Source organism: Ailuropoda melanoleuca, chromosome 7 (genome assembly GCF_002007445.2).
Source record: "Ailuropoda melanoleuca isolate Jingjing chromosome 7, ASM200744v2, whole genome shotgun sequence".
Lineage (NCBI taxonomy): Eukaryota > Metazoa > Chordata > Mammalia > Carnivora > Ursidae > Ailuropoda > Ailuropoda melanoleuca.
The window spans coordinates 116,391,041-116,418,652 of NC_048224.1; the positions used below are offsets into that span (position 1 = coordinate 116,391,041).

At 34.7% G+C, this 27,612-nt stretch overlaps 1 long non-coding RNA gene across 1 annotated transcript in view; it reads left to right on the plus strand.

Annotated features, from left to right (window-relative positions):
* Positions 1-654: 654 nt before the first annotated feature.
* LOC117803132 overlaps positions 655-27,612 on the plus strand; it is a 46,456-nt gene continuing 19,498 nt past the window's right edge. The window contains exons 1-2 of the long non-coding RNA XR_004626811.1: positions 655-785; positions 909-952. This is a non-coding gene — a long non-coding RNA (uncharacterized LOC117803132). The remainder of the gene's footprint in view (positions 786-908; positions 953-27,612) is intronic.

Below are 27,612 nucleotides of genomic sequence, written 5' to 3' on the forward strand. Positions count from 1 at the left end.
TGTATCCCCTTGCTCAGAAATTCCTCAGCCATGTCCAGTCTACCAGTCAGCCCATCAAAGGCATTGTTCATTTCTGTTACAGTGTTTTTTATCTCTAGTACTTTCAGTATTTTCTTAGGCTTTCCATTTCTCTTCTTACATTGCCCATCTGTTCTTGTATGCTATCTCCTTTATGCATCAGATCCCTTGGCATATCAATCATAGGTATTTTAAACTCCCAGTCTGCTAATTTTAACATCGCTGACATGTCTGGTTCTGATGCTTGCTCTGTCTCTTCAAACTGTGTTTTCTGTCTTATGATATGCCTTACAATTTTTTGATAGCGGGACACGATGTACTGAGTAAAAGGAGCCTCTGCAAATAGCCCATTAGTAATGTGGGGGTGGGGGGAGGGAACTTGTTCTTAGTCCCATTATTAAGAGTCAGCCGTTTAAAGAGGCTGTGTTTCTGGACTGTGAACTTCACAAGAGGTTCTCAGTTCTTTCTACCCCTTAGGCGAGACAGGGTGGCTAGAATGAGCTAGAGTTAGGTATTTTTCTTCTTCTAGGTGGAAGGCAAAAGCAGGCCAGAGTTGAGTATTTATTTCCCTTCCCCCAGGTCAATTTGACCCTAATAATACACAGCGGATTAGGCTCCGGTGGTGGACTGCTTTCCCCTGAGGGCAGACCTTGTTAAGAAGGAGAGAGGCAGTTCTTTCTCCCCTCCCCCCACCGAAGGGGGTACACGGGGATTTCCGCCCTCCCCCCTCATGTCTGTACTGTGGGAGTCTGGCCAATGTCCTGGAGGTGAGTCTCACAGTATGGTGACAGTTTTTCTTTGATTGAGTCCCCCTGGAGTTTTTAACTCTCACAGTTGTCCTCACGGAGCCTCCAGCAATACAGTGATTACGGTTGGCGTTTTCCTTCCAGGTGCTGGTTCCTGTAACAGTTTCTACCCCTGATTCTTCTTTCAGGTAAGACTTGACTCCCTGTGTCCACCTATCTTTCCAGTCTTACGGACAGCAGTTTGCACGATGCCCTCCCCTCTCTTATGAATCCAGGAAGAATTGTTAGTGGATCATTTTGTTCAACTTTTCACTTATTGGGGCGCAGTGGTGACTTCTGTGCGCCTTACCACGGAACCAAAACCTGCCAGTTCACTGGTCTCATGTTGTTCTCACAAATGGAGATCTCATTGTCCTGTTCCGGGTTTTCTTCTCCTCTACTTAGCTCGGCGTTGTCATGTGTTCGTATTTACCGAAAGTTCTCCTAGTTATATTATTTCTTGAACTTACTATTAATCTGTCTTTTGTACATTGTTTTTGAAGTACCAGAAATGAATAAAAATCCACGGTCACAGATAGGTGATTCAGTGGGTAGTAAACTATGACACTTACAAATGACACTATACACAACAAAAGTTATTTCTATAAAATGAAATAAAATTAAATAAACATATGCCAAAAAAATCTCTTGAGAATTAGAATGTGGTACAACTACAAAATGTAACCATTTCATAAAAGATATAGAATGTATACTTGCACCATGACAATGAGTGTATGCTACTTATTGGGGTTGTATTGGGGGGAAATTGCAAATAATGGTAGATATTTAAGCAAAATATCGAATGTGTATGCATTCATTAAGAGAACTCACAAATATGTGAGTCCTTGCTATCAATGAAATACATAAGAATATTGAGGAGTAATGAAGAACATTATTCCTATTCAATGGCCATATTAAGGAGTATATTTCTGCTCCTTGTTAATAGATCTCATCTAGGAGAAAGGTGAAATTCATATTTGAACTCACTATGGATAGTCTTCAGACACTGTCATTACCATGGCCACTAAAAACGGCAGTAAGTTGATTAGATGGGTGTATTAACTGTTTAGTGCAGATCTTAAAACTTAATCAAGCATACAATTCAAGAAATATGTAGAGGGCAATTGTGTCTCATCACAGTGTTGAGGAGACGTGTTCTCTGTGTGCCTGATGAAAGAATCAAATATACTACTTACCTGAGATTATGACAAAATGAAATGCTCTGCAAAAGTAATTTTTATAGATGACTGATTTTTTTTTCTTTTGATGTGCTAAAAATTTGAAAAAAATACCAGGTGAAATATTTTAGTGACATATTTTTAAAAGTAGAGACAGTTCTGCCTCCCTTAGTAGAATAAATTAAACATCATATGTTTTTTCATGATGGCTCAAGGTCATATCAACAAATATTAACATGAGTTATGGTCATGCAGTGATGTTCATTGGTGCTAATGAGGTGCACAGAGGGTTTTTTTTTTCTTTCTATTCTTTTCCTCTTTTTTTTTTCTTTGAAATCTGTAGATTCAAACTATTTTCTTTTTTTGAAAACAGTGGACATAACTTCTGTCTGCTCTTTTGGATTTGGTCATGCCTTCTGAAAGGAGCTATTGCTCTTTCCCTGCCTTTTATATAATACCTGCTCTGTTACTCCTGATAAGAGGAGAGTGTATTGTGTTCAAAGAAAATAACTATGTTACTTAAAATTCTAATATTAGAAAAAGTGACCTCTGAAAGAAATCATATATGTAACTTGTAGAGGGTTTTTTTTATTCTTTGAGATTTAAACAACAACAACAAAATTACCTGTAGCCTCTGTGTACTGCTTCTGAGTTGTTGTTACTTGTGAATTATTACAAAAGTGACGGCCAGGCTGTGAGCCCTTATTAATCTTTACTGTTAATGCTGGGCATGTGCAGTGGTGTTTGCTAACAGTAGTGTTACCCAAAGGCACAAGTGAAAATATTTTGAACAGTTTCTCCATGACATTTTAGGTGTAAATTCTGCATAAGAATCATAGAAAACTTGTTATGACCTAATAAACTCTAACTTTGAACTAAAATGAGCCTACAAAGCAATACCACTTGTAACTGTTTCCAAATAATTTAAAATCCAAAACTGTAAAAACAAGGCTGCGCCTCAGCTGAAAAATCTTATTACATGGCTGGTGAATAGTTTTCTTTTTTTGAATCAAGAATGCTATGGAATATAGTACAACATAGAAGACTGTTTAGCTGATGTTCTGCTTTTTTATATTTTTAAATGCTGATATTTATGTACATGGTACTTGCATGATGATAGTTAAGTATTAGTAAATCAAATTGTAGTATGATTAAAGTTGGTGGTCTATAGAATGTGGTACAGATATGAGAAATAATCTTTAAAACTAGAAATCTGTAGGGATATAAAGCAGAAATGGGAGACGAGTTCGCTCTTTATTTCCATTCCAGATATTTTGCAGGCATGAGACTTTGTACAACTCCATGAAGCTCTTATTATATAATTCATTGCAGGGCTTGCGAAATTCAGTAAGAACATCAGTATGGCAGGTGATTTTTAACTTGCATGTTACTGCACAGCTGAGTTTCTGAAGGGTAAAGCGCGTGTCTCCTCATATTTAACTTGAAGAAGTCGTAAGAGTATCTGACATATTATACAATCAAGATTTTTGAAGAAATTAATGTATGTCAAATTCATACAGAATCCACACCATTGCAAAGCAGAAAACTGGAAATTACATTTTAGTTTAGAAAGGACGATACTATCACTCTTTTAAGTATACTTTAGTCTCTATAAACAAACAACTACAGAAACTTGATCTTTTTTGTCTTGAATTATGTGGACTCTTCACATTTTTAGATACATACATTTATTTGACATAATTTGTTCATGCCTGACTTTGTCCAATATGCCATTGTCTAGTAGGTCAGCACTTATGTAATAACTTCTCAGTCACAAAGATTAACCCTAATCTTAGGTAACTAGCTGTCAAGTTAAAGCAAGAATAAACCTATATGTCACAAGAAATAATACCTAAAAGTTTTATAAAAGAAAAATACAAACAAAAACAAATTACTCATTGCTAGATTATGTGCTTAAATATCCAGATGTGAAATGGAATTAATAAGGGGGGTTTTGCTTAATTAAGAACGGCTGTAATCAGCTGTTTGAAACATTACATTTGGCAACTATCACTTTAGTTTCAAAAACTTTACTTTTTCTTTTCGAGCCTATGGAACTGCTTTGGATTTCTTACAGTCCTTAGGAAAACTGTTAATTTTAATTATTAGATTCCTTAGTTAGCACATGCAGTATTACTTCATCAGATATTTATTGAACACCAGCCTGCAACAAGCACTGAGGGAAGCTGTGGGAAGACATTACCATATCATAAACAATCCCATCCACAAGCTGATTACATGGCAGACGGAATAACGTGGTCTGAAGGTATCCTCAAGAGTTATAGGTGGTGATTGGATCGTTGGTGTGAGCTCAAGTTCATGGAGTGCTGCAGAGGAGGTTTAGCCGAAGTTTTGCTGGGTGGGGATTCAGGGAAAACTCTTCAGAGGTGAGCACCATGAGCTGGGTCTTAATTATGTTCATGACTATAGTTTGGCCAAGAGTTGTTGGCATTTCAATACTTGAAGGTACTATGTGCACATCAAAGTTCAGTAATGGTTAGTATATGCTGTTATAACAAATTTTGCTTATGTATGAGAAAATTCTAGAATAATATTCTCAGAAATGAAAAATAGAAATCCTAAATTTTGGTGACTATATATATATATATAGAGAGAGAGTCATATCTGTCATGTATATATATCATATGTATGATCTATATAATGTTTTTCCTGCATAAGAATATAGAACACTTTGAAAATAGACACTGTTATNATATAGAACAATTTGAAAATAGACACTGTTATAATAGACTTTATCACTTAGATAGCTTTACTTAACACTATCATTTAAAAATGATATGGGGGGCACCTGGGTGGCTCAGTTGGTTAAGCTTCTGCTTGGACTCAGGTCATGATCCCAGGGTCCATGCTTCTCCCACTCCATCTGCCGCTCCCCCTGCTTGTACTCTCTCTGTCAAATAAATAAATAAAATCTTTTAAAAAATTAATTAAAAAAATGAAATAAAAATGATATGGAATCGGGGTGGGTGGCTCAGTCGTTAAGCATCTGCCTTCGGCTCAGGGCGTGATCCCAGCGTTCTGGGATTGAGCCCCACATCGGGCTTCTCCGCTGGGAGCCTGCTTCTTTCCCACTTCCCCTGCTTGTGTTCCCTCTCTTGCTGGCTGTCTCTCTCTCTGTCAAATAAATAAATGAATTAAATAAAATCTTAAAAAAAAAATGATATGGAATGAAACTAATAAAAGCTGGTGGCTTGGTCTTTCATATACAAGGTAAAAGTAAATAAATGCATGTGATTGGGGTAAAATATCTTTTTATAAATATGTAAGTATATATTATAATTAAATATAATTTTTATTTCTGACTTCTAGCCTAATGTTAAAATATAACTTCTGCAGGTGGAAAATCATATATATTCAAGGTTTATGATTATTTTAACTGGCTTTGGCAAGGCAGAGTTGTGAAATTACATTACTTTTTTTTTTCCCCCCAAATTGGTTTGTTCAGTGATTTATGGACATACTTAGAATGGAAGGATTTCTAAGTTTGGTTTCAGACTTTATTAGGGAATGTTGCTTTATACAAATGCAATGGGCTTCTATTTTTAAATACATAGATTTTTAAAATATGACTAAAATGTTAGTCATTTTATTTCTTAGAAAATAATTTTTTTAAAAAATGATGATAAAGTTCAGTTATATTCTAAACTCATCATGCCCTATAATGGAAAAATACAATGTGTGTCAGTGAATTTATTTTAAAAACTCTAGAAAGCCTAAGAAGTTTACTCTCTTTATTATTATTTTTAATTACTAATCTATATTTTTATTAAATTATAAATCAAGCTATAAGTTATGTTAGTTGACATATTTTTACATGTTCTTGGAATAAAAGTAGTTTTTTTTTAAGATCTTTCATTTGATTTAGCTATGTCTTATGTTTCTCAAAAATATGAGTATCTATATACATGTTCTGTTCCTAAAGTGTCCATCCACTGCATTAGGCCAAAATGTCAAAGTAAGGTAGTAAGGATCAAACAGGATCAAATAGTTAAGTACATTTAATCTCATGGAGAAATACATTTCTCAGTGTAAGTTAATTTGACATTTGAGTTATAACATTCCACGTTCAAAATAGAATTTTCCAACAATCTTTCACATCTTTATATGACACATTACAAAATTGAGTTGAAAATACACTTTAATGGGATATAATTCTAAATATTCTAACCTTTATAGATCACCTATGACAAAGATTTGTCTCTCTTTTTCTTTCTAAATGACCAATAAGAAAGTTGATGTTAAACTAGTATGAATTATCATTTTCTGAGAGTAGTCCAAAAGGATGTCATTGTCATCTCATTTGGATATGATTCACTATGAATAGTAAGATAAACAGACAAAAACTTTGGCCATGTCCAGATAAAACTGAAGGGATAAAATCTCCTTTCATAAAACAGTGCCAGTCAATATGAAATTAGAAAAAGAAAAAAATGGTTCTGGGACACCTGGGTGGCTCAGTTGGTGAAGCGTCTGCCTTCAGCTTGGGTCATGATCCTGAGGTTCTGGGATCAAGCCCCACGTGGGACTCCCTCCTCAGAGAGGAGTTTGCTTCTCCCTCTCCCGCTCCCTCTTCTCCCTGCTCATGCACTTGCTTTCTCTCTCTCTGAAATAAATAAATAAAATCTTTAAAAATTAAAAAACGGTTCTAAAATAATTATCTTTTAGATACTTTCAGTTTTAATATGAAAAAAGTTTTCAGTGCTAGCCATGTGCTTTAGTTTGTCTCTTTCTGTCTCTTGTGAAGATGTGGAAATGTGATTTTGTTTTATAACTAAATTTAAAGTACCTGGCTAATATTCCATGCACAGCTGCCAAGAATGTAGCTAAAGAAAAAAACACAAGAAAACTGAAAAATAAATAATTAGTTGCTATTTTTAAACATTTTCATGATAACTAGAAATCATTCATGCTTGCTATCATTAGTTTCATTTAAAGAAAATTATAAGGATAATGTAATATTCACTGTTATCATTTATATTATATATAATGACATATTTGTGTGTGTGTATGTATATACACACACACACACGATCTGGATTGAATATAGAGAGACACTGAAAATGAAAATTTTTATACTATATTTGTAAATGATAAAATTCATACCAATACATGGCAGACATCTACATGATTACAGTCATAAATTGTATAAAAATACTAAATAGCTCTATGCTCAAATTTTAAAAAGGGTATTGGAAAAACATAAAGTTACTGATTCAGGGTCTCCCACCAAATATTGTCAGATTAGAACTAGAATTTATATTTTTGTATTCCAATAGCAGATCTCATTTTATCATACATCATTGCTTTTTTATAGGAAACATCTTTATAGAAGAACATGACCTTTTTTTTGAGAGAGAGAGAGAGTGCAAGTGGGATGCGGGGTGGAGGACACAGGGAGAGGGAGAGAGAGAAAATGTTAAGCAGGCTCCATGCCCAGAGTGGAGCCCAATGCAGGGCTTGATCTTACAACCCTGAGATCATGACCTAAACCGAAAGCAAGAGTGGGATGCTTAATTGAATGAACCACTCAGATGCCCCTGAACATCTTTAATTGAGAGTAGAATGGGTACTTTGATGGAGTAGTATATGCCAGTTATGTCACTTCCATTCATATGCATATAACTTGTTTTAAAATTTTAACAGTTTTATTGAGGTAAATTGATACACAATAAGCTGCACATGTTTATACAGTTTGAAAGGATCTGGCGTATGTATTCATTTATGAAAACATCACCACAATCAAGGTAATGACCCATCCCTTAGAAGTTTCCTTTTATTCCTTTACATGCACATCCTCCCACCTCTCTTTGCCCTGCTTCCATCCCCAGTCAACTACTGATCTGCTTTTTACTACTGTAAATTAGCTCATATTTTGTATAATTTTATATAAGTGGAATGATACAGGAGATATGATATGGGGGCAGGGGTACTAGCTTCTTTCAGCAAAAGTAGTGGTGATTCACTTATTTTATAACTGTTCATTCCTGTCTTTGATGAATAGTGTTCCACTGTAAAGATAGACAGTGTTCATCTCTTTCCAAGTTGACACATATTTGTGGTGTTTTCCATTTTTGACTATTACATATAAAACACTTGAGTGAAAGTACTTGCTTTGACATATACTTTTATTTATACTTGGAATAGGAGCAGAATAACAGGTGCATGCTTAACTTAAAGAAATGCTTTCCAAAATGGTTTCTCCATTTTATATTCTTCCCAGCAGTATATAATGATTGCAGCTGCTGCTACTAACCGGCACTTTTTCTTTTTTATATGTTTACTCTTCTTAATTGTAGTCATTCCAAGAGGTATGTAGTAGCATTTCATTGTTGAGTTTGGATATTCCTAACAATTATTTGTGTTGAGAATATGCTCATTTTCTTATTAATTGTCCATATAACTTTTTAGATTAAATACCTGTTTGAATCTTTTGTCCATTCTTTGTAAATTGAGCGGTTTTTCCTTCTCTTATTGAGCTGTGAGAGTTTCTTTTGTTTTTGTTTTTATTTTTAAATTCTGAAATCCCATCTCATATCAGATATATGATTTACAAGTAAGTTCTTCCAATTTTCCTTGTCTTTTCATTATGAGAGCAGTGTCATTTAAAGAACAGTGGTTTTAAATTTTAATGAAATACGATTTATCTATATTTTTTTAATGAATGTGTTTTTAGTGTCAGATTAAGAAATATGTGCCTAGCCCAACTTCACAATGGTTTTCACTTATTTTTGTCTAAGCATTGTAAACTTTGAGGTTTTCCATGTGGTCTATGATCTATTTTGACTTAGTTTTTATATACAGTAATTTAGTAGTTCTTTTTAATGTTTAGGGTATTCGTTAGTGAAGCCATCCGGGCCTGAAGTTTTCTTCTTGGGAAAATTTTAAACTATAAATTTAATTTCGTTACTAGGTACCAGGCTACTTATTTAATCTGTTTCTTCTTGAATGAGCTTTTGCAATTTTTGTCTTTTAGGAAGTTTGTCCATTTTCTCTAAACTATTAAATTTACTCCTATACGGTGGTCCATAACATTCCCTTACTATTTTAATATCTGTAAAATCTGTAGTGATTTAATCTGTGTACATCATGATATCGATAATTTGTGTTTCTTCTCTTTTAGCCTTGATCAATTTGACTAAGAGTTATTAATTTAGTTGATATTTTCAAAGCCTGCAACTTTCCCTGGGCATGTGTAATGACATTCCAATGTTACCCTTGTATGCAGTTGCTTTTGAATACCCTAGTCTTTAAAGTCTGGCTCCTGAAAGGGGAAAAAGAGAAAAATGAAAAGTGAGGATTTAAAAGCTTTTAAATCATCTGGAAAATCACTTCAGCCCCGGGGGTGGGGGTGGGGGGGCGTTTGCAACAATTTGGGGAAGGTACAATAACAATGGCCACATACCTCTTTGCATTCCTAAAGTCAGAAACTATAAACAGTGATCAAAGCACAGATCCTTAATATTTGGAGAACAGGGTCTTTTTTTGCTCCAGTAATGTGCACAACTTCCTGCCATTGGGCTGGGAGATAGGAAATGGAAGCTGCTGCAAATCTAAGGGCTAAAATTGACAGAAATTAACTACAATTTGCCCTTTAAGCCTTCCTCTAATACTTGCAAGTCTTCAGTAGGCTTCAGAGTTCCAAAATAGTTACATCAGACAGATTCTTCCAGTGCAATTATTGTCTAGATGAGGAGACAGTCCTGGCGCTTCCTACTCTGTAATCTTCCCAGAATCCTCCTATGTTAGTCAGTTTTAAAACGTTTTTTTTTTTTCCCCCAAAAGACTTTAGAATCACATACAGTGAAATTCAAATTCTGACTCTGTCACTCAGTAGTAGAGTAACCATGAAGAATGTGTTAAATTCTTTGAACTCCAATTTTTTTTCGATTTTTTTTAACCTATAAAATGGAGCTATGATTACTCTGGAATACATTTATTGGATTAAAATATTTAATACCTACAGAACAGCTGAATAATGCCTTTCATATAGTATACACTAATTTAATGTTAGCTTTTATTATGAGGTGGTTTTTACACATTCAAAACACCTTAAATTTTGTGTACCATAAGGTGTTTACAAAATCCTGGAGCAAAACCAAAGAAAATATGAATACAGAAAAGTGACCTAAAAGAAGAAAAAGGGAATTGAAAAGAAAAATATGAAAGTTATTTTGGAACATTGCCGGATGGTTGACAAAAATAAACAAACCATAAATATCTATATTTATGTTGTACTTCTTAAAAAATCTTGACATAATTTTCTTTGGGTTCTGCTATTTTTATTCCCTAGAGGATGTTCATTTTGTGAAAGAGAGTTTCTGACCACCAAATAATTAATCATAGAGAAACATCTATTTTCAAACCTTACTAAGTCCCTTATCAGGGTAAGGAAAAGGAATTCCACTGGGTAGAGAATAACTTTCATACTTTTATATCATCATACTTATAATTTAATTATACTTTGCATACAATTTATAAAAAAGTATATTTTTAAGGGATTATATGCAGATTTTATATATGAAGATAGTGTTGAAATGTCTTTAAATATTAGACTTTTCTACAAAACTTAACCTTTCCTACTGATTTGAATATATAGATGGCATTGAAGTCTATGTAGAACTTTACACACTGTCAGCAGTAACAGAAGTATGGGAGAAATTTGTTTGAATAATATTACACTAATCTGTCACCTTCACAGATACCTTTGGATAAACCATGGAAAACCCTTTGTTTTATTCACAGTAACTTGGCCAAAAAAAAAAAAAAAAAGATGATGCATTACTTTTCTGATTTTGAAACATGATGCATTTGAAAGGAAATAAGTAGATGACATTGTTAGATATTTCTTGAATAACATATATTAAGTCTACAGTTACTTCATGAGATCTTTACTACCAATCATTATTATAATTTTCTTTGAGTATAAAACAGGAAGGTAATGGCATATTTCATACATTTAAGCAAATAAACTGGCTAAAAGTAAAAGGATAAAATAATATCTTTAAAATTATCCTAAAGAGAAATGGAATGTATCATATTGGGATCTATGACTTATTTCCTCAAAATAACAGAAATATATTTGTCTAGACTAAGTAATTAGCAATTATTAGTTATATTTCTTTAAGGACATGAAATGAATTATAATAAGAATTCCATGATAAAAAGGAAAACAGAATTCTGTATTGGAAGATTGTAAACTAAGTATTTAAGACCAATGATTTTTCACTTTTAAGAAAAAATAATCTCCAATTTCAGTTTTTAAATGTAGTTATGTGAAAATAAACTTTTTTGAGGTTTGTCTCTTCTAAGGGAACTATTGAAGAGCAGAATTTTTTAAAAGTTGTGCTTGTTTTTCGTTAGATCAGGAGTAAAAGATACTAAATTTATATTCCTTCTCCTCCCTCACCATCATTTTTGTCTTTTTTGGTTTTGTTTGGATAAATTCTGTCACCATACTTTCATGTTATTGATTATTTATCCTGTGAATCTAATCTGTTCTTAAGCCCATTGCAAAAATACTTCATATCTGATACTGTCCTTTTCTAGCTTTTGCTTTTTCTATGTATCTCACCTTTCTGCTGAAATTCATCATTAGTTACATGTGCTATTTATTTACTTTTTCTACTTCATTTTAAAACATTTTATAACAGTTTAGTTCCCTGTCTGAAAATTCCAACAGTAAAGTCATCTTTCAGTTTCTTCTATTTACTATTTCCATTCTCGTACATAGTTTATAATTACTTGCTTTGATGTGTGTCTTATAATTTTTTATTGTATACATGGTATTTTATTTAAAATTACAGTAGAGGTTCAAATAAAGAGTATTTACCCCAGCAAAGGGTACAGTCTGTTTCCCTGTCAAGAAAATTGTGTGAACGAATAACGAGACTGAAGAAAGAGAAATTAGGGAATCCATCCCATTTACAATAACACCAAAAACCATGCGTTACCTGAATTAACTTAACCAGAGACGTAAAGGACCTATATGCTAGAAACTATAGATCACTTTTGAAAGATATTGAGGAAGACATAAAAAGATGGAAAAATATTCCATGCTCATGGATTGGAAGAATTAACATAGTTAAAATGTCCATACTACCCAGAGCAATCTACACTTTCAATGCTATCCCGATCAAAATACCGAGGACATTTTTCAAAGAACTGGAACAAATAGTCCTTAAATTTGTATGGAACCAGAAAAGGCCCCGAATCTCCAAGGAACTGTTGAAAAGGAAAAACAAAGCTGGGGGCATCACAATGCCGGATTTCGAGCTGTACTACAAAGCTGTGATCACAAAGACAGCATGGTACTGGCACAAAAACAGACACATCGACCAATGGAACAGAATAGAGAACCCAGAAATGGACCCTCGGCTCTTTGGGCAACTAATCTTTGATAAAGCAGGAAAAAACATCCGGTGGAAAAAAGACAGTCTCTTCAATAAATGGTGCTGGGAAAATTGGACAGCTACATGCAAAAGAATGAAACTTGACCACTCTCTCACACCATACACAAAAATAAACTCCAAATGGATGAAAGACCTCAATGTGAGACAGGAATCCATCAAAATTCTAGAGGAGAACATAGGCAACAACTTCTATGACATCGGCCAGAGCAACCTTTTTCACGACACATCTCCAAAGGCAAGAGAAATAAAAGATAAAATGAACTTATGGGACTTTATCAGGATAAAGAGCTTCTGCACAGCCAAGGAAACAGTCAAAAAAACTAAGAGACAGCCCACGGAATGGGAGAATATATTTGCAAAGGACACCACAGATAAAGGACTGGTATCCAAGATCTACAAAGAACTTCTCAAACTCAATACACGAGAAACAAATAAACAAATCATAAAATGGGCAGAAGATATGAACAGACACTTTTCCAATGAAGACATACAAATGGCTAACAGACACATGAAAAAATGTTCAAAATCATTAGCCATCAGGGAAATTCAAATCAAAACCACACTGAGATACCACCTTACGCCAGTTAGAATGGCAAAGATAGACAAGGCAAGAAACAACAATTGTTGGAGAGGATGTGGAGAAAGGGGATCCCTCCTACATTGTTGGTGGGAATGCAAGTTGGTACAGCCACTCTGGAAAACAGTGTGGAGGTCCCTTAAAAAGTTAAAAATTGAACTACCCTATGACCCAGCCATTGCACTACTGGGTGTTTACCCCAAAGATACAGACGTAGTAAAGAGAAGGGCCATATGCACCCCAATGTTCATAGCTGCATTGTCCACAATAGCCAAATCATGGAAGGAGCCGAGATGCCCTTCAACAGATGACTGGATTAAGAAGCTGTGGTCCATATATACAATGGAATATTACTCAGCTATCAGAAAGAACGAATTCTCAACATTTGCTGCAACATGGACGGCACTGGAGGAGATAATGCTAAGTGAAATAAGTCAAGCAGAGAAAGACAATTATCATATGATTTCTCTCATCTATGGAACATAAGAACTAGGAGGATCGGTAGGGGAAGAAAGGGATAAAGAAAAGGGGGGTAATCAGAGGGGGGAATGAAACATGAGAGACTATGGACTGTGAGAGGCAAACTGAGGACTTCAGAGGGGAGGGGGTGGGGGAAGGGGATAGCCTGGTGATGGGTAGTAGGGAGGGCACGTATTGCATGGTGCACTGGGTGTTATACGCAACTAATGAAGCATCAAACTTTACATCGGAATCTGGGGATGTACTGTATGGTGATTAACACAATATAATAAAATAAAATTAAAAAAAAAAAGAAAATTGTGTGAAGAACTGAATCAATATAATATTTAATTAAATAGGGTTGAGATTTGTGACATATTTAGTATTTTCAGGTCACCGTCCATTGTCTTCAAATATTTTGATGTTGGGATCAAAACTTTTGCTACAGAGAGATCCACAGAATTCTTTAAGTTTTACAGCCAGTTTCCCAGTGTTCTGAAACATTTGAGTGTTTTTCCAGCTTTATAGCTTGTTTGCCAATGTTTTCTAGCACCAGGAAATTTTCTTTCCCCTCAAGTCCAATTCCTGGTTATACTCACTATGTACAATTTGTCTTCCATGTTGTCCCCCTATTAACCTTCAGTGGGGTGCAGCAGGGTATTCAGTGAATATCTGCAATGTCCCAACTTTCAACAGTCTCACACCACTTTCAGCCTGGGTTAAGGAAGGCACCAAGTGTTTTAGGGAACTCTTTCTCAAATCTTCTCTGCTCTCAGCCTTCTGTATACCAACCCATACACGTGTTGAAGGCTTGTGTCTTATATATTGCCGTTAAGGGCTCACTCAAATTCTGTCTTGTTTCTCTTTATGGCCATTAGTGATAGTTTTGTCTTTTTATTTTCACTCTGTGAGGGATGAGTCTTGTCTTCTGTGATGGGCTTGTGTTATGCCAGAATTTGGTACTTCTTGTCTTTTTGTGGGATTACAAAACTATAATTTCATAGTTAATCAAGCTTTTTATTATTAAGTTTGAAGCAACAGTGCTTTCTAACATCTACCTTTTTACCAGAATTGAAAGTTTGAGCACCTTCAATTCTGGATACCTCTTTATAAATTAATAAATTATAATTATTTATGGAGAACACAAACATTATATTTTTTTAGTTAAAGTGTATATAACAAACTTTGATATCAACATATATTTGTTTGCCCTAAGACTGTTCATTCATTTTTGCATATTCAGTATGCATTGTGAGATTTATTTGATCAGCAACTAGTAATTATATTTCTCTTCTGCTTTACAAAAACTCTCACAATGTTAAGCATATAGTAAACAAAAAACTAGTGAATACTTACTGGTGAATAACTCTAGGGAATAATTTTAATTTGCTAACTTTGTAATAGTTTTCAATATTCAAATATGATTACCTTTAAAAATAATTTATTTTAATCTTGGATTTATTCGACAGTGGTTTTCTTTCTTTACTTTTTTTAGAAATAGAGAATTTAATGTTGTACATAAATAATCTCATCAATGTTTATCTTTTATCACGAGTAGAATTTTTAAATTATTTTTAGGCCTATGAAGACATTAAGTTGAAAAATTATACTGTAGGCAATATCTGGATAGTTTTCTTAAATTTGTACCTATTATAACAGTTTCCTCTCTAAGATAAGCAGGAGCTCTATTTCAGTTCTCTGGGCTAGGGATAATAGCTGTTCTTTGCTTTTCTAAACCAAGGGAAAATTTTTTTTTTTTTATTTACTCATTGTTTCAGAAAGTTGTGGTATGGAATCCAAGAAAATAGAGTATGACCATGTGACAAATTTATTAACAACCTGGATATGAAGTTTACATTAATTCTAGTTCTTCACCTGATTGGAAGCAGAAACTTTTAGGTGTCTCCACTGTATTTTGGTGTCCTCAACATCTCTGCATTTGGATGGGCCAGTCTACTTTAAGAATGTAATGAGACATAAAAAGCATGTGTACTTAGATTACAGTATAGATACCTGTGTTTTTCTTTTGCATTTCAGGTGATTAGGACAGATTGTACTGTTTTGCTGTTTGTTTTACTATCTAATTTGAAAGAAATCTCAGTTTATCTTTGTTGCCTAAACTGCTTGCAAAGACCCATAGCTAAAACCTAAAGATCTCTACCAGATTGTTTTACATAGGTCTGTTTTATACAGATTACTACCCAGAAATCATTGCAAAACTAATAGTTATTTATATTTGCAAGATGACATCAAAGTTTACACTTTGTCGACCTTAATAGATAAGAAATAAAAATGTTTAAAAAAAAGCTAATATAATGGAGTATTAACTCATTTGCTTTCAAAATTGTAGGAATTTAGTTCTAAGGCACTAAAGAACTCCCAGAAAGGGAACATTTTTATTCTTTTCAACTATTTTTGTTCTAGAAATTCAAGTGCTAATGCTGTCAACTTCAAAAGCAAGGTCAAATTTGATGCAATTTGCAGTGAATTTACTACTCACTTTAAAATAGTTTAAGAAAGGAGTATATAGCTGATAACTGCAATCTATAACACAATTGATTTTTGCAGTTTTTTCTGTGCACTTTACTGTTCAATTTTGCTGTTTGGTCATATATCACCTAATTTCAGCTTTTGAGACAAAAGTGATAATTTTTCATTTGTGTGACTCAACATTTCACTAGATTATAACTTTTTCTTAAAGATAGTTACAAGGGGTAAAATTTAATTTTCTTAATTATGTATTTTTTGGGAAAAGTCTACATATAAATGAAGTGAATTTGTTTGATTCCTTTTCCATGAATTTAGTTTATTTTATACAGGTATAAAATGATCATCATTACCAAAATTAAAAAAAAAACACAGCTAAATATTCCTTTAAATTACCAATTCTTGTGGGGGTTTTCGTTTGTTTGTTTTGTTTTGTTTTTTTCTTTTTCCTGTCATCCCACCCACCTCCCCTCTGGTAACCGTCAGTTTATTCTCTATGGTTTAGAGTATGGTTTTTTTAGTTTGTCTCTCTCCTTTTTTTTTCCCTTTGCTCATGTATTATTTCTTTTTTTCATATGTTTTATTTCTTAAATGCCACATATGAGTGAGATCATATAGTATTTGTCTCTCTGGCTGACTTATTTTGTGTAGCGTATACTCACTAGCTCTGTGCATGTTGTTGCAAATGGCAAGATTTCATTCTTTTTTATGGCAGAATAATATTTCATTGTATATGTTATATACCACATGTATCCATTCATCTGTGAATGGACATATGGGCTGCTTCCATAGTTTGGCTATTGTAAATAATGTTGCAATAGGCATAGGCTGCATGTATCCCTTCAAATTAGTGGGGTATTTTTTTTGGGGGGGGTAAATACCCAGTGCAATTGCTGGATTGTAGGGTGGGTCTATTTTTAATTTCTTGAGGAACCTCCACACTGTTTTCCACAATGGCTGTACCAGTTTGTATTCCCACCACTAGTGAAAGATGGTTCATTTTTCTCCATATCCTTGCCAACACTTGTTTCTTGTGTTTTTGATTGTAGCTGTTCTGACAGGTATATGGTAATACCTCATTATAGTTTTGGCTTGCATTTCCCTAATGATCGGTGATGGTGAACACTTGTTCATGTGTCTGTTGGCCAACTGTATGTCTTCTTTAGAGAAATGTCTATTCATGTCTTCTGCCCATTTTTAAATTGGATTATTGTTTTCTGGGTATTGAGTTGTATCAGTTCTTTATATATTCTGGATTCTAACCCTTTATCAGATATCTCATTTGCACAAATATGTTCTCCCATCAGTAGGTTGCCTTTTAGTTTTGTTGATTATTTCTTTCACTGTGCAAAAACTTTTTGTTTTGATGTAGTCCCAATAGTTTATTTTTGCTTGTATTTCCCTTACCTCAGGAGACATATCCAGAAAAATGTTGCTACAGTTGATGTCAGGGGAATTTCTGCCTATGCTCTCTTCAAGGATTTTTATGGTTTTGGGTTCACGTTTAGATCTTGAACCCATTTTGAGTTAATTTTTGTGTATGGTGAAAGAAAGTGGTCCAGTTTCATTCTTTTGCATGTGGCTGTCCAATTCTCTCAACACCATTTGTTGAAGAGACAGTCTTTTTCTCATTATATATTCTTTCCTCCTTTGTTGAAGATTAATTGACCGTATAATTGTGGGTTTATTTCTCAGTTTTCTGATCTGTTCTATTGACACACGTGTCTGTTTTTATCACTACTGCTTTGTAATATAACTTGAAGTCTGGAATTGTGATACCTCCAGTTTTGTTTTTCTTTTTAAGATAGTTTGGCTATTGAATATCTTTTGTGGTCCCATACAAATGTTAGGATTATTTTTTCTGGTTCTGTGAAAAATGTGTTGGTATTTTAATAATGGTTGCGTTAAATCTGTAGATTGCTTTGGGTGGTATAGACATTTTAGCAGTATTTGTTCTTCTAGCCCACAAGCATGGAATATCTTTACATTTCTTTGTATCATCTTCGGTTTCTTTCATCAGTATTTTATAGTTTTCAGAATATAGGTCTTTCACCTCTTTGGTTAAGTTTATTCCTAGATATATTATTATTTTGGGTGCAATTGTAAATAGGATTATTTCTTAATTACACTATTACTTCGTTGTTAGTATATATGAATGCAACAGATTTCTGTACATTGATTTTATATCTGGTGACTTTCCTAAATTCATTTATCAGTTCTAGTAGGTATTTTTTTGGTGGAATCTTTAGGCTTTTCTCTATATAGTATCATGTCATCTGAAAACAGTGAAAGTTTTACTTCTTCTTCACTTATTTGGATGCCTTTTATTTCTTTTTGTTGTGTAATTGCTGTGGCTAGGACTTCCCATGATGTTACATTTGTTCTTGCAATCAGATTACAAGCTCCTTAAGGACAAAGACGATAATACAGTCAAAGATTATAATCATTATGATTAATAGATAGGCTGTTTTAATTTTTTTGAGAATTGAACAATATTGCTTAGTTTTTTCTTGTGGATAATAAAACTGTATGAAAAAATTTCATGGAAAAATACGGTTAGGGAGGGACATTAGTGATCTGGGTGAGTAAAGTTTCTCTCACTCATATGCCTATCTCAGCTACAATTTAGCATCCACATAGATAAAAGTGCCTTTTTAAGAGCTGTAGGATTTTGCATCATGTGCCAGGGGACCCAGGAGAAGTTTTGCCCACCCATGCATTGGATAATGGGTGTAGAGACTTTGGTCCAGGCTGTAGACCCTGAAGTGGCCCATGAACCAGCTCTGTCCCCTTCTGGCTATAGTCTCAGAGCCCCTGGAGAACACTGACTTATGTAGTTACCCATGGTCAAGAGATTGTTTTGAAGTACAGTAGTCCAGTGGAGAAGGTTTAGTTCATTGTTGGAGCTAAAAAATCTGAGATTGGAATCATTGGAGAGGGTTAAAAACAGCTTGTCTTTACCAGTCACCCAGCCTCCAAGGCAACACAGCTTAGTGCCCAGAGATACCCATGGGAGAACATGACAGGATGTGAGTGAATGCCCAGCTTCCTTAGCTGTGTGGGATACTGCCGAAAGGACTTTTGCTCTCTCACCCCATTCAGAGTACCCAGTCATGAGTGCATAACGCATGATTGGTGAACAGTTGGGAAAACAGCAACCAGGGCTTGGAACAGAATGTGTCAAAGGGATACGGATCCTACTGACTGCATTAGGGACTCCATCAGGAGGGCTGCACATGAGCTTCTGGGACATCTCACCTGTGAATTCCCCAGATGCCTCATAGGAACATCCAGCACTCCTCGTGCCTCAACCATACACTTCCACACCTTACAGCTCCCTGTGTGTACTCACGATGGCAGAAAGCGCAAGATTTGGCAGATGGCTAGTGAGCACTTGGAGAAAGCCATCCTGAATCTGCAGACCAGAGAGAGACCACAGCTTGAGTATTATTACTGCCCTTGGGGGAAAAAGGAAGGAGGCTGTCAACACCCAGCCTAGTTAATTGCAGAATCATGAGAAGGAATTCTGCCGTAAGAGAGAGCAAGTGTGGCGTAGGTTGATCCATAGAAGGTCGGAGAAAAGCATTAGAATCACCAGCTGATCAATGGAAGATGTTTTTCTTCTGAAGTCAGATAGTAGAGACTGGAGGAACTTCAGGGAACATGAAAAATCAAGGAAACTTGAAATCAGCAAAAGATTACAATAATCTTACAGTAACCAAACTCAAAGACATGGACATTTGTGATTTAGTCAATAAAGAATTCAAAATAGTTGTTTTAAGGAAACTCATTGAGCTATGAGAAAACACAAGAAAACAATTCAGTAATATCAATCCCATCTCTGGTTATTTATCCAAAAAAAAAAATGAAATCCAGATCTTAAAGAGATATCTGCACTTCTATATTCTTTGCAGCATTATTTGTAATAGCCAAGATATTTATGTAACCTAAATGTTTTTGACAGATGAATGGAAAAGAAGAGATAGGATATTTAACAATAGGATATTATTTAGCCATGAAGAAGAAGGAAATTTTGCCATTTGTGACAACATGGATATATTGCAAAAGCATTATGCTAAGTGAAATAAGTCAGACAGAGAAAGACAAATGCTGTATGATCTCATATGTGGAATCTAAAAAAGCTGAATTCATAGAAACAGTACAGTGGTGGTTTCTGGGGGATGTAGGTTTGGACAATGAGATGTTGGTCAAAGGGTACAAACTTCTAATTATAAGATAAACTCTGGGTATCTGATATACTGCGTGGTGACTGTGGTAAATAATACTGTATTACTGTATTTTATGCTGTGTTGAGCACAGTGTTATATGTAAGTGATGAATCACTAAACTCTACTCCTGAAACCAATATTACACTGTATGTTAACTAATCAGAACTTAAATAATTTGAGAAAAAATAATACTGTGTTTTATACTTGAAAGTTACCTACCAAGAGGGTGGATTTTAAATGTTTCACCACTCCAAACAAGTTGTAATTATGTGAGGTGATGGAGGTGTTCACCCTATTTTTGTAATCATTTTGCAATATTAAGTATACCAAATTATCACCTTGTATGTCTTAAATTTACATGATGTTAAATATGATTTATATCTTATTAAAACTGGAAGAAACATGTAGATTTTAAATATATATTATATATATGATAAGGAACTGAAAAGTGAATAACAGCATGAATAATTTTTTGCAGTGAAAATGTTAAATATGTAATTAGTATAACAGAATTAAACACTGAAAATAAAACTAAATATTTTTTGAATTGCCTGTAGAGAAAATTAATAAGGAAAATCAAATTGTACCTGTAAAAGAGATTAGACATGCCATTAAAATGTATCTTTACAACAGGAATGCCCTCATTAAAGATTTCAGAGTAGAAAGTTTTAGAAATCAGTCCTGGCAACAGAAAAATCTGGGATTTATCAAGAACCATGAGAATCAAATATCACGGAACTCCAGAGTAAAGTTGACCACTGACAGCATAGAGAGGGATGCTAAATGAAAAAAAAAAAAGGTTCAAAATGTTGGAAATTTTGCCGGATTTTGCATTTGCATAGCAGCTACCGTCTCCCTTCCTCCAGTCCTGTGACAGGCAGCTCTGGGATTGATAGATCAAATTCCTGGTTCCTGTACCCGGTGTGGCTTGCTGGTGCCAGTTGGGCATAAGAGCTTTGTTCTCCAAGGATTCAGGTGGGTGGGGTGTATTTTGATTTGCCTGCTGGTTCTCTGAGGAACCAGTACAGGGGCTAGCTGTTGTTCTGTATTCAAGGCAGTTTCTCAGGTCACTGGCTGATTGCAAAGATAATGGGACCAAGACTTAAGTGACCATAGGGGCACCTGGGTGGCACAGCGGTTGGGCATCTGCCTTCGGCTCAGGGCGTGATCCTGGCGTTATGGGATCGAGCCCCACCAGGCTCCTCCACTATGAGCCTGCTTCTTCCTCTCCCACTCTCCCTGCTTGTGTTCCCTCTCTTGTTGGCTGTCTCTATCTCTGTCAAATAAATAAATAAAAAATATTAAAAAAAAAAAGACTTAAGTGACCATAGAAATAAGGAATGCAGTCCTTGCAAAAGTAGTTTGGACAAGTCCCTAAACAAATGATAGCTGCATACAACTCCACCGCCCTCAAACACACACACACTGGTCCACCCCAACCACAGGCAACATCAGCAGTTCTGAAGAAGAATAACTTAAAAGATTTTAAATGTTTTACCACCTAAATGGAGAAATAAAGAAAATATGCATTTCTGTGTCTTACTATTTTTCCTGTTCTACTAATTTTTCCAAAGAAGTGAAATATAAAACCTGTAACTTCTGGGAGAAAAATAATGAAAAACAGAAAAGCTAAGTACAAGTATCAAGTACTATGCCATCTAATAGGAATATCATTTAAAGATTATTCTAGCTATTTTTCTAATAGTCTGAGCTTAGTCCTCTGCAGTCAACTACAATTTACTGTAGCAATAAATGGTTTAAAATGCTTTGAACTCTTGTCCCTATGTCATAAATAGATTACATCAATATCTCTGGAATGGTCCTTGAAATTTAATTTTATAGTTTGCTTTTTGTGTCAGGAAATACACGTAGTTCAGTGTCATCAAAATCGTTTTACATCTGTGGAATATATCACCACCATTTAGTAACTCTGAGTTTCTAGTAGAGAAAAAATAAAGCCAAAATAGAAGAAAAATAAGAATAAAGAAAATATTCTTGACTACTTTGTTATCTGAACAAGTGTTTTCACAATGGCAACTTTGGGGAAAGACATGCAAGATAGCTAAGACTTTAAAGCAGCTGCCAGAGAAATTTTCTAAATTTAAAAGAGGAAATAAAATGTTTAAGGGACTTGGCTAAAATTTGCAGCTATCAGGGCTATAAGGATTTGATGTCTCTTTCAGAAGGAAAAAAATGGGGGAGCTGTGAAAACGGATTAAAATGAATTTTAACCCTCAGAAATTCCCTTTAGTAGACACTCAGTTGTCTAAAAAAATCAAGATGATTGCATATAACTCAAAATCTTATATTTATTAATATAAGACTTAATTTATGGATATATACAGACAGCCCCTGACTTATGATTGTACAGCCTACAATTTTTTTAACTTTATGATTGTGCAAAAGCGATATGCATTCAGTAAAAACCATATTTCAGTTTTGAATTTTGATCTTTTCCCAGGCTGACAATATGTGGTAGATCCTCTCTTGGGACGTTGGGCAGTGGCAGAGAGCCACAGCTCGTGGTAGCCACACGATCACGAGGGTGAACAACTGGTATCCTTAGAACCGTTCTGTACCCATACAGCCATTCCAGTTTTCATTTTCAGTACAATGTTTAATAATTAATGAGATATTCAACACTTTATTATAAAATAGGCTTTGTGTGAGGTGATTGTGACTAACCGTAGGCTAATGTAAGTGTTCTGAGCACATTTGTGGTAGGCTAAGCTTTGGTATTCAGTAGATGAAGTATATTAAATGCATTTTTAACTCATGGAATTTTCAACTTACAGTGTGTTTATTGGGACATAACCCCAGGAAGATGTGTGTGTGTGTGTCCATATATATGAAAGGTTTGTTACATTATTAATATATAATTGTGGGTTTTTTCAGTTAGTATAAGAAAATCAAATCCAGTTTTAAGCTGTGCCTATTTTTGTAAACCTAATTCTCAGCCTCATTTCGTGAACCCAAATTCCAAGAATAACATCTGAGTGTCCTACTGTCTTACCTCCCTTATTGCTATTCAGTGTTCATTTTCACACAGTCTCAGGCAAGGCTGGCTGTGCAATTTCTTCATCTCTTTCTCGCATGTCCCTGTGTTGTTCTTGTTGTTAGTGGATTCAGGGTTGATCTTCCTGCTGTCCAGAAACACTCCCTAATTCAATTGTATTCTAACTCTTCTATCCTTCAGCTTAGGTTAGCATTTTTGAGAATTAACTAAAAAAATGTATTTGAAATTGAAAAGAGCACTTGTGGAAATAGCTCTTTGGAGAAAAAGTCAAACTGTTATTAACCTTTTAAAATAAATTTTATAGCAAGTCAAAGCTCATTTGAGTGAAAATCAAGTTCTTTCATAAACTGGGATCTGCTCATCTTTCCATTTGCTTTTCTAAACACAACACTTACATTCTTAATACACTGACCATTTTGTTTTGTTTTCCAAATATGTTATTGCTCTACCTCAACTTTTTTGCACAGCTCTATTCTGTAACTAAAATGTCTATTTCTTCATTTTTTCCCGTACAATCATTTGGATATATCCTGTCATCTTTCAACCTTTGGTTTAAACGCATACACCTGGGGCCCCTGAGTGGCTCAGTTGGTTAAGTGTCCAACTCTTCCTTTCAGCTCAAGTCATTATCTTGGGGTTGTGAGATGGAGCCCCATGTTGGGCTCCACACCGAGTGTGGTGCCTGCTTGGGATTTTTTCTTTCCCTCTGCCCCTGTCCCCTTTCTTTCTCTCTAAAAAAATAAAATAAAATAAAATAAAAGTGTACACCTGAAACTAATACAATGCTGTATGTTAACTGTACTGGATTTAAAAAACTGAATTTAAAAAAACAACAAAAAAGTATCATGCACAGTCTTATTTGATACTCACTCACATAGACCTAATAAATTTTACCAACCTGTTTTACAGGTGAGTAAACTGTTGCTCAAAGAAACTCAAGTTCACTAAACTATTGTGATAGCATTGAGACATTTCAAAATTTCTTTGCTTTTAAGAAATAGAACATAATGAATTTAAAAGATTCGTAGTGTTAAAGAAAAATATGATTTTGATAGTTATCCCAGTTGAACACTTCATTTTTGTTAAACATATAGATAAGAAAAAATTTTCCTTGAATAAAAGTAGCCCATTATTAATTTTCGTAATTTTATACTAGAAATTGTAAAAGTTCTACAAAACTTTTTCATGAAAGTATGATTGTTGAAACATAGAATTAAGGTTCGTTTTTTTTCATTTTCCCCTGAGACCTCTTTTCACACATACACACATACAATGTCCATACTTTTTAATTTGGGAAAGTTTATTTAATAAACTGAATAAGTATAAATAGTTAAAATGGTTTCATATGAAGTGATAATGATCCCAATTTTAATGCACATGTCAAAAAAAGATCACTGTTGTAACAAAATTGTAATGTTTCATTTTGCCTGCTCTTGAAACAAAACCCACATGGGTTTTACACTTGTAGAAAGGACATGTTCATATTGTTTTCTATACTGCTAGCTTCTAGGAATGCTTTAAAGCACCATGTATACAGTAAGCCTCAAGAAAGAAAGATAATACAGACATCAAACTGAAAGCCTCATGTTGACCTACTTCTTATATATTTTGACAAGATTAATTACTTTATAGCGTTTTATTCAATCCACATATAGTTTGTTATAATCTGCCAAATTAGAAAAGGTTTCTACATAGAACAGTATGTAATAATTTATGTACTACAATTCTGGAAGTGTCAAATTTACTTATTCATTTAATGAATAGTTATCACCTAATATGATTCAGCTATAAAAAACAAGGAAGTCCTGCTATTGGTGACAATATGTTGTGATGTTCTTTATTTCATCCTGCTCTTCTATTCTTGCCTGTTGGCTTTTTGTCTTTAACCTTATTGCCTCATGGTCAAAAGAGGTCACAGCATTAAATAATCCCAACACTGCTGAATTCAACACAGACAGAAAGAGTAGGGTTTTTTGTTTTTGTTTTGTTTTTTACCTGCCTCTCTTTTGGGTGCAGCAATCTTCAGATAAAAAGACTTCTTAATATTGAAGATTAGAATTGTGTTATGGGTCCATCCTTAAAATGAAGGATGAGAATGGAGGAGAATGAAGTAAACATTTCCCACTTAGCTTCAGAAATGGCTCATCCTGGATTTAATGGAAGAGCCCTCCTTTATTGAAAATACTGTGCCAAACATAATTATGTAAGGAATTACATGCAGGAGGAAAAAATGTATCGATATCATATAAACACACAGCATTTGGTACATTTTTGAAAACTCAGAAATTTTAAGTAAAGTTAGTGGAATTGCTCAAAAGGAAGATATAAATTTTGTTTGAATTTGACAGGTAGTGGTGTGGGAGAACAAGACCTCAGCGGGTAAAAGAGACAGTAAGAACAGGAACACGCGTAAATGGCAGCAGCTCTATGCATGTGGCAAAAGCCAGTTATTCCTGCCATCGATCCATGCTGAGAACAGTACATGCTGTATGCAGCAATGACGGTGGATAAGATAGCTCCGCCTGCTGAGCTCAGTTCTTCAGCCCTTGTAGCCCCCTAGTTAATGCCTCACTACGACCCGTGTTAATAGTCACTATACAGTTCCCTGCTGCCCCTCACGTGATTGCTTTCTTGAGTTGTTTTTCCCTCCTTGCTTCCGCATACTTTACATTCTACGATAATAAAATAATAAAGCCAAGAGTCCACCCGGGCTCGGGGCTTCAGCTGGGAGCCTGCACTTCTTGCCGTGCCTGGCAGTGCAGCCCCTTTGGGCCTCTCTTTGTTCCAAATTATTGGACTCTGAGTAATCATTTCATCTCTTGACAAGCGTGCTATGTGGCATAGTGGGAACTGTGTCTGGACCAATAACTTTCACTGCTCTACTTGTCTCTAACTTCTGAAATATTTGGTCATGGTCTTTGGATCTAAATCAGATGCTTTCTGAATTTCGCATCTCTTGTTCCTTATTTTGTATCCCCATCATTAAGTCAATTTGAAAGTTGCTGGTGTTGGGGCAGTTACTCCTCTGTTCCATCCATAAATTTTATGGAGTCTTAAAAATGTTTGTTTATAAAAACATGAACATCTTGGGGTGCCTGGGTGGCTCCGTGGGTTAAGCATACAACTCTTGATATTGGCTCAGGTCATGATCTCCACGCTGGGCATGGAACCTGCTTAAGATTCTCTTTCTCCCTCTCCACCCTCCTAAAAAAAATCATCTTTATAATCTTCATTATTTAAAATTTTTCTTTATCACTATTATTTTAAGTATAGAGTTAATTCTTTTTATAATCTGGTTCATAGCTCATTTTTAATGAATGCTGCAAATCTTCCATCGTGTGGTTGGTTTTCTGGCAACAATATTTACATATGTTAATAATATAGTTCTCAAAATATCATTTTATAAAAATAAACACCATAGCTAGGTGGATGTATCCCCCAAATCATAGGTATCTGATGGTTTTTACCATGAGGTAAACTGGTATCTATATAATGTCAGTAATAGTAGACACTGGAATGGAAGAAGAGATTGCAAAATAGTTTACTAATTTCAAATATTTTAATGGCATCCATTATGCGTTTTTGTTTGTTTGATTTTTTTTTAAGATTTATTTAATTTGAGGGAGAGTGCATGGGGGAAAGGGAGAGAGAGAGAGTCTCATGCAGACTCCCTACTGAACATGGAGCCTGATGTTGGGCTCCGTCTCGTAATCCTGAGAGCATGAGCTGAGCAGAAATCAAGAGTCAGATGCTTAACCGACTGAGCCACGCAGGTGCTCCTTATGCGTGTTTTGACTCAACCTATTTTTTGGGTCATTGCTGTTTATCTTTCTCAATTTTATCCTATCAGCTGGTTAAATTAAGTGATAGAGACTCAGCCGGCACAGTCTCTGGCTCTGAGATGACAGTGTGCGCTGGTGAATATTGAGTGGAAGCAACAGGCTCAGAGAATCTTTCCCAATCCTGGTAAGGCAGGGGTGGAGAAAGGACCAGATACGGATTTGAAGAAATCTTGTATGCGTGGCAGAAGATACTGAGAAACTATCTAGCTACACGAAATAAAATATCAATCCACATTAATGAAAATACTGTGTTTTATGTAGTTCAAATAAAAATGAAATTGTGAGATTTTCTGAAAAGATTAGAGCAAGTTAATATAATTTCCATTTATTTCTGCAACTAAATTTTAAGACATGATGCCTATTTCCTACATTTAATTTTTAACATCTGTTATCCTTCAGATATCACCAGTACTGTGTAAAGCATATAATATGCTTTTATAATTTTAAAAGAATACAAAAACAATTGCATTCTTTCCAGGATAGAAAAGGGATATCATTAGAATGTGATTTCTCTTCCAAGTAAAGATGAAATGCACATCATACCACTCGTTTTCCTAAGTTTACCAAACGTGGTCAGCTCATGTTGGCACA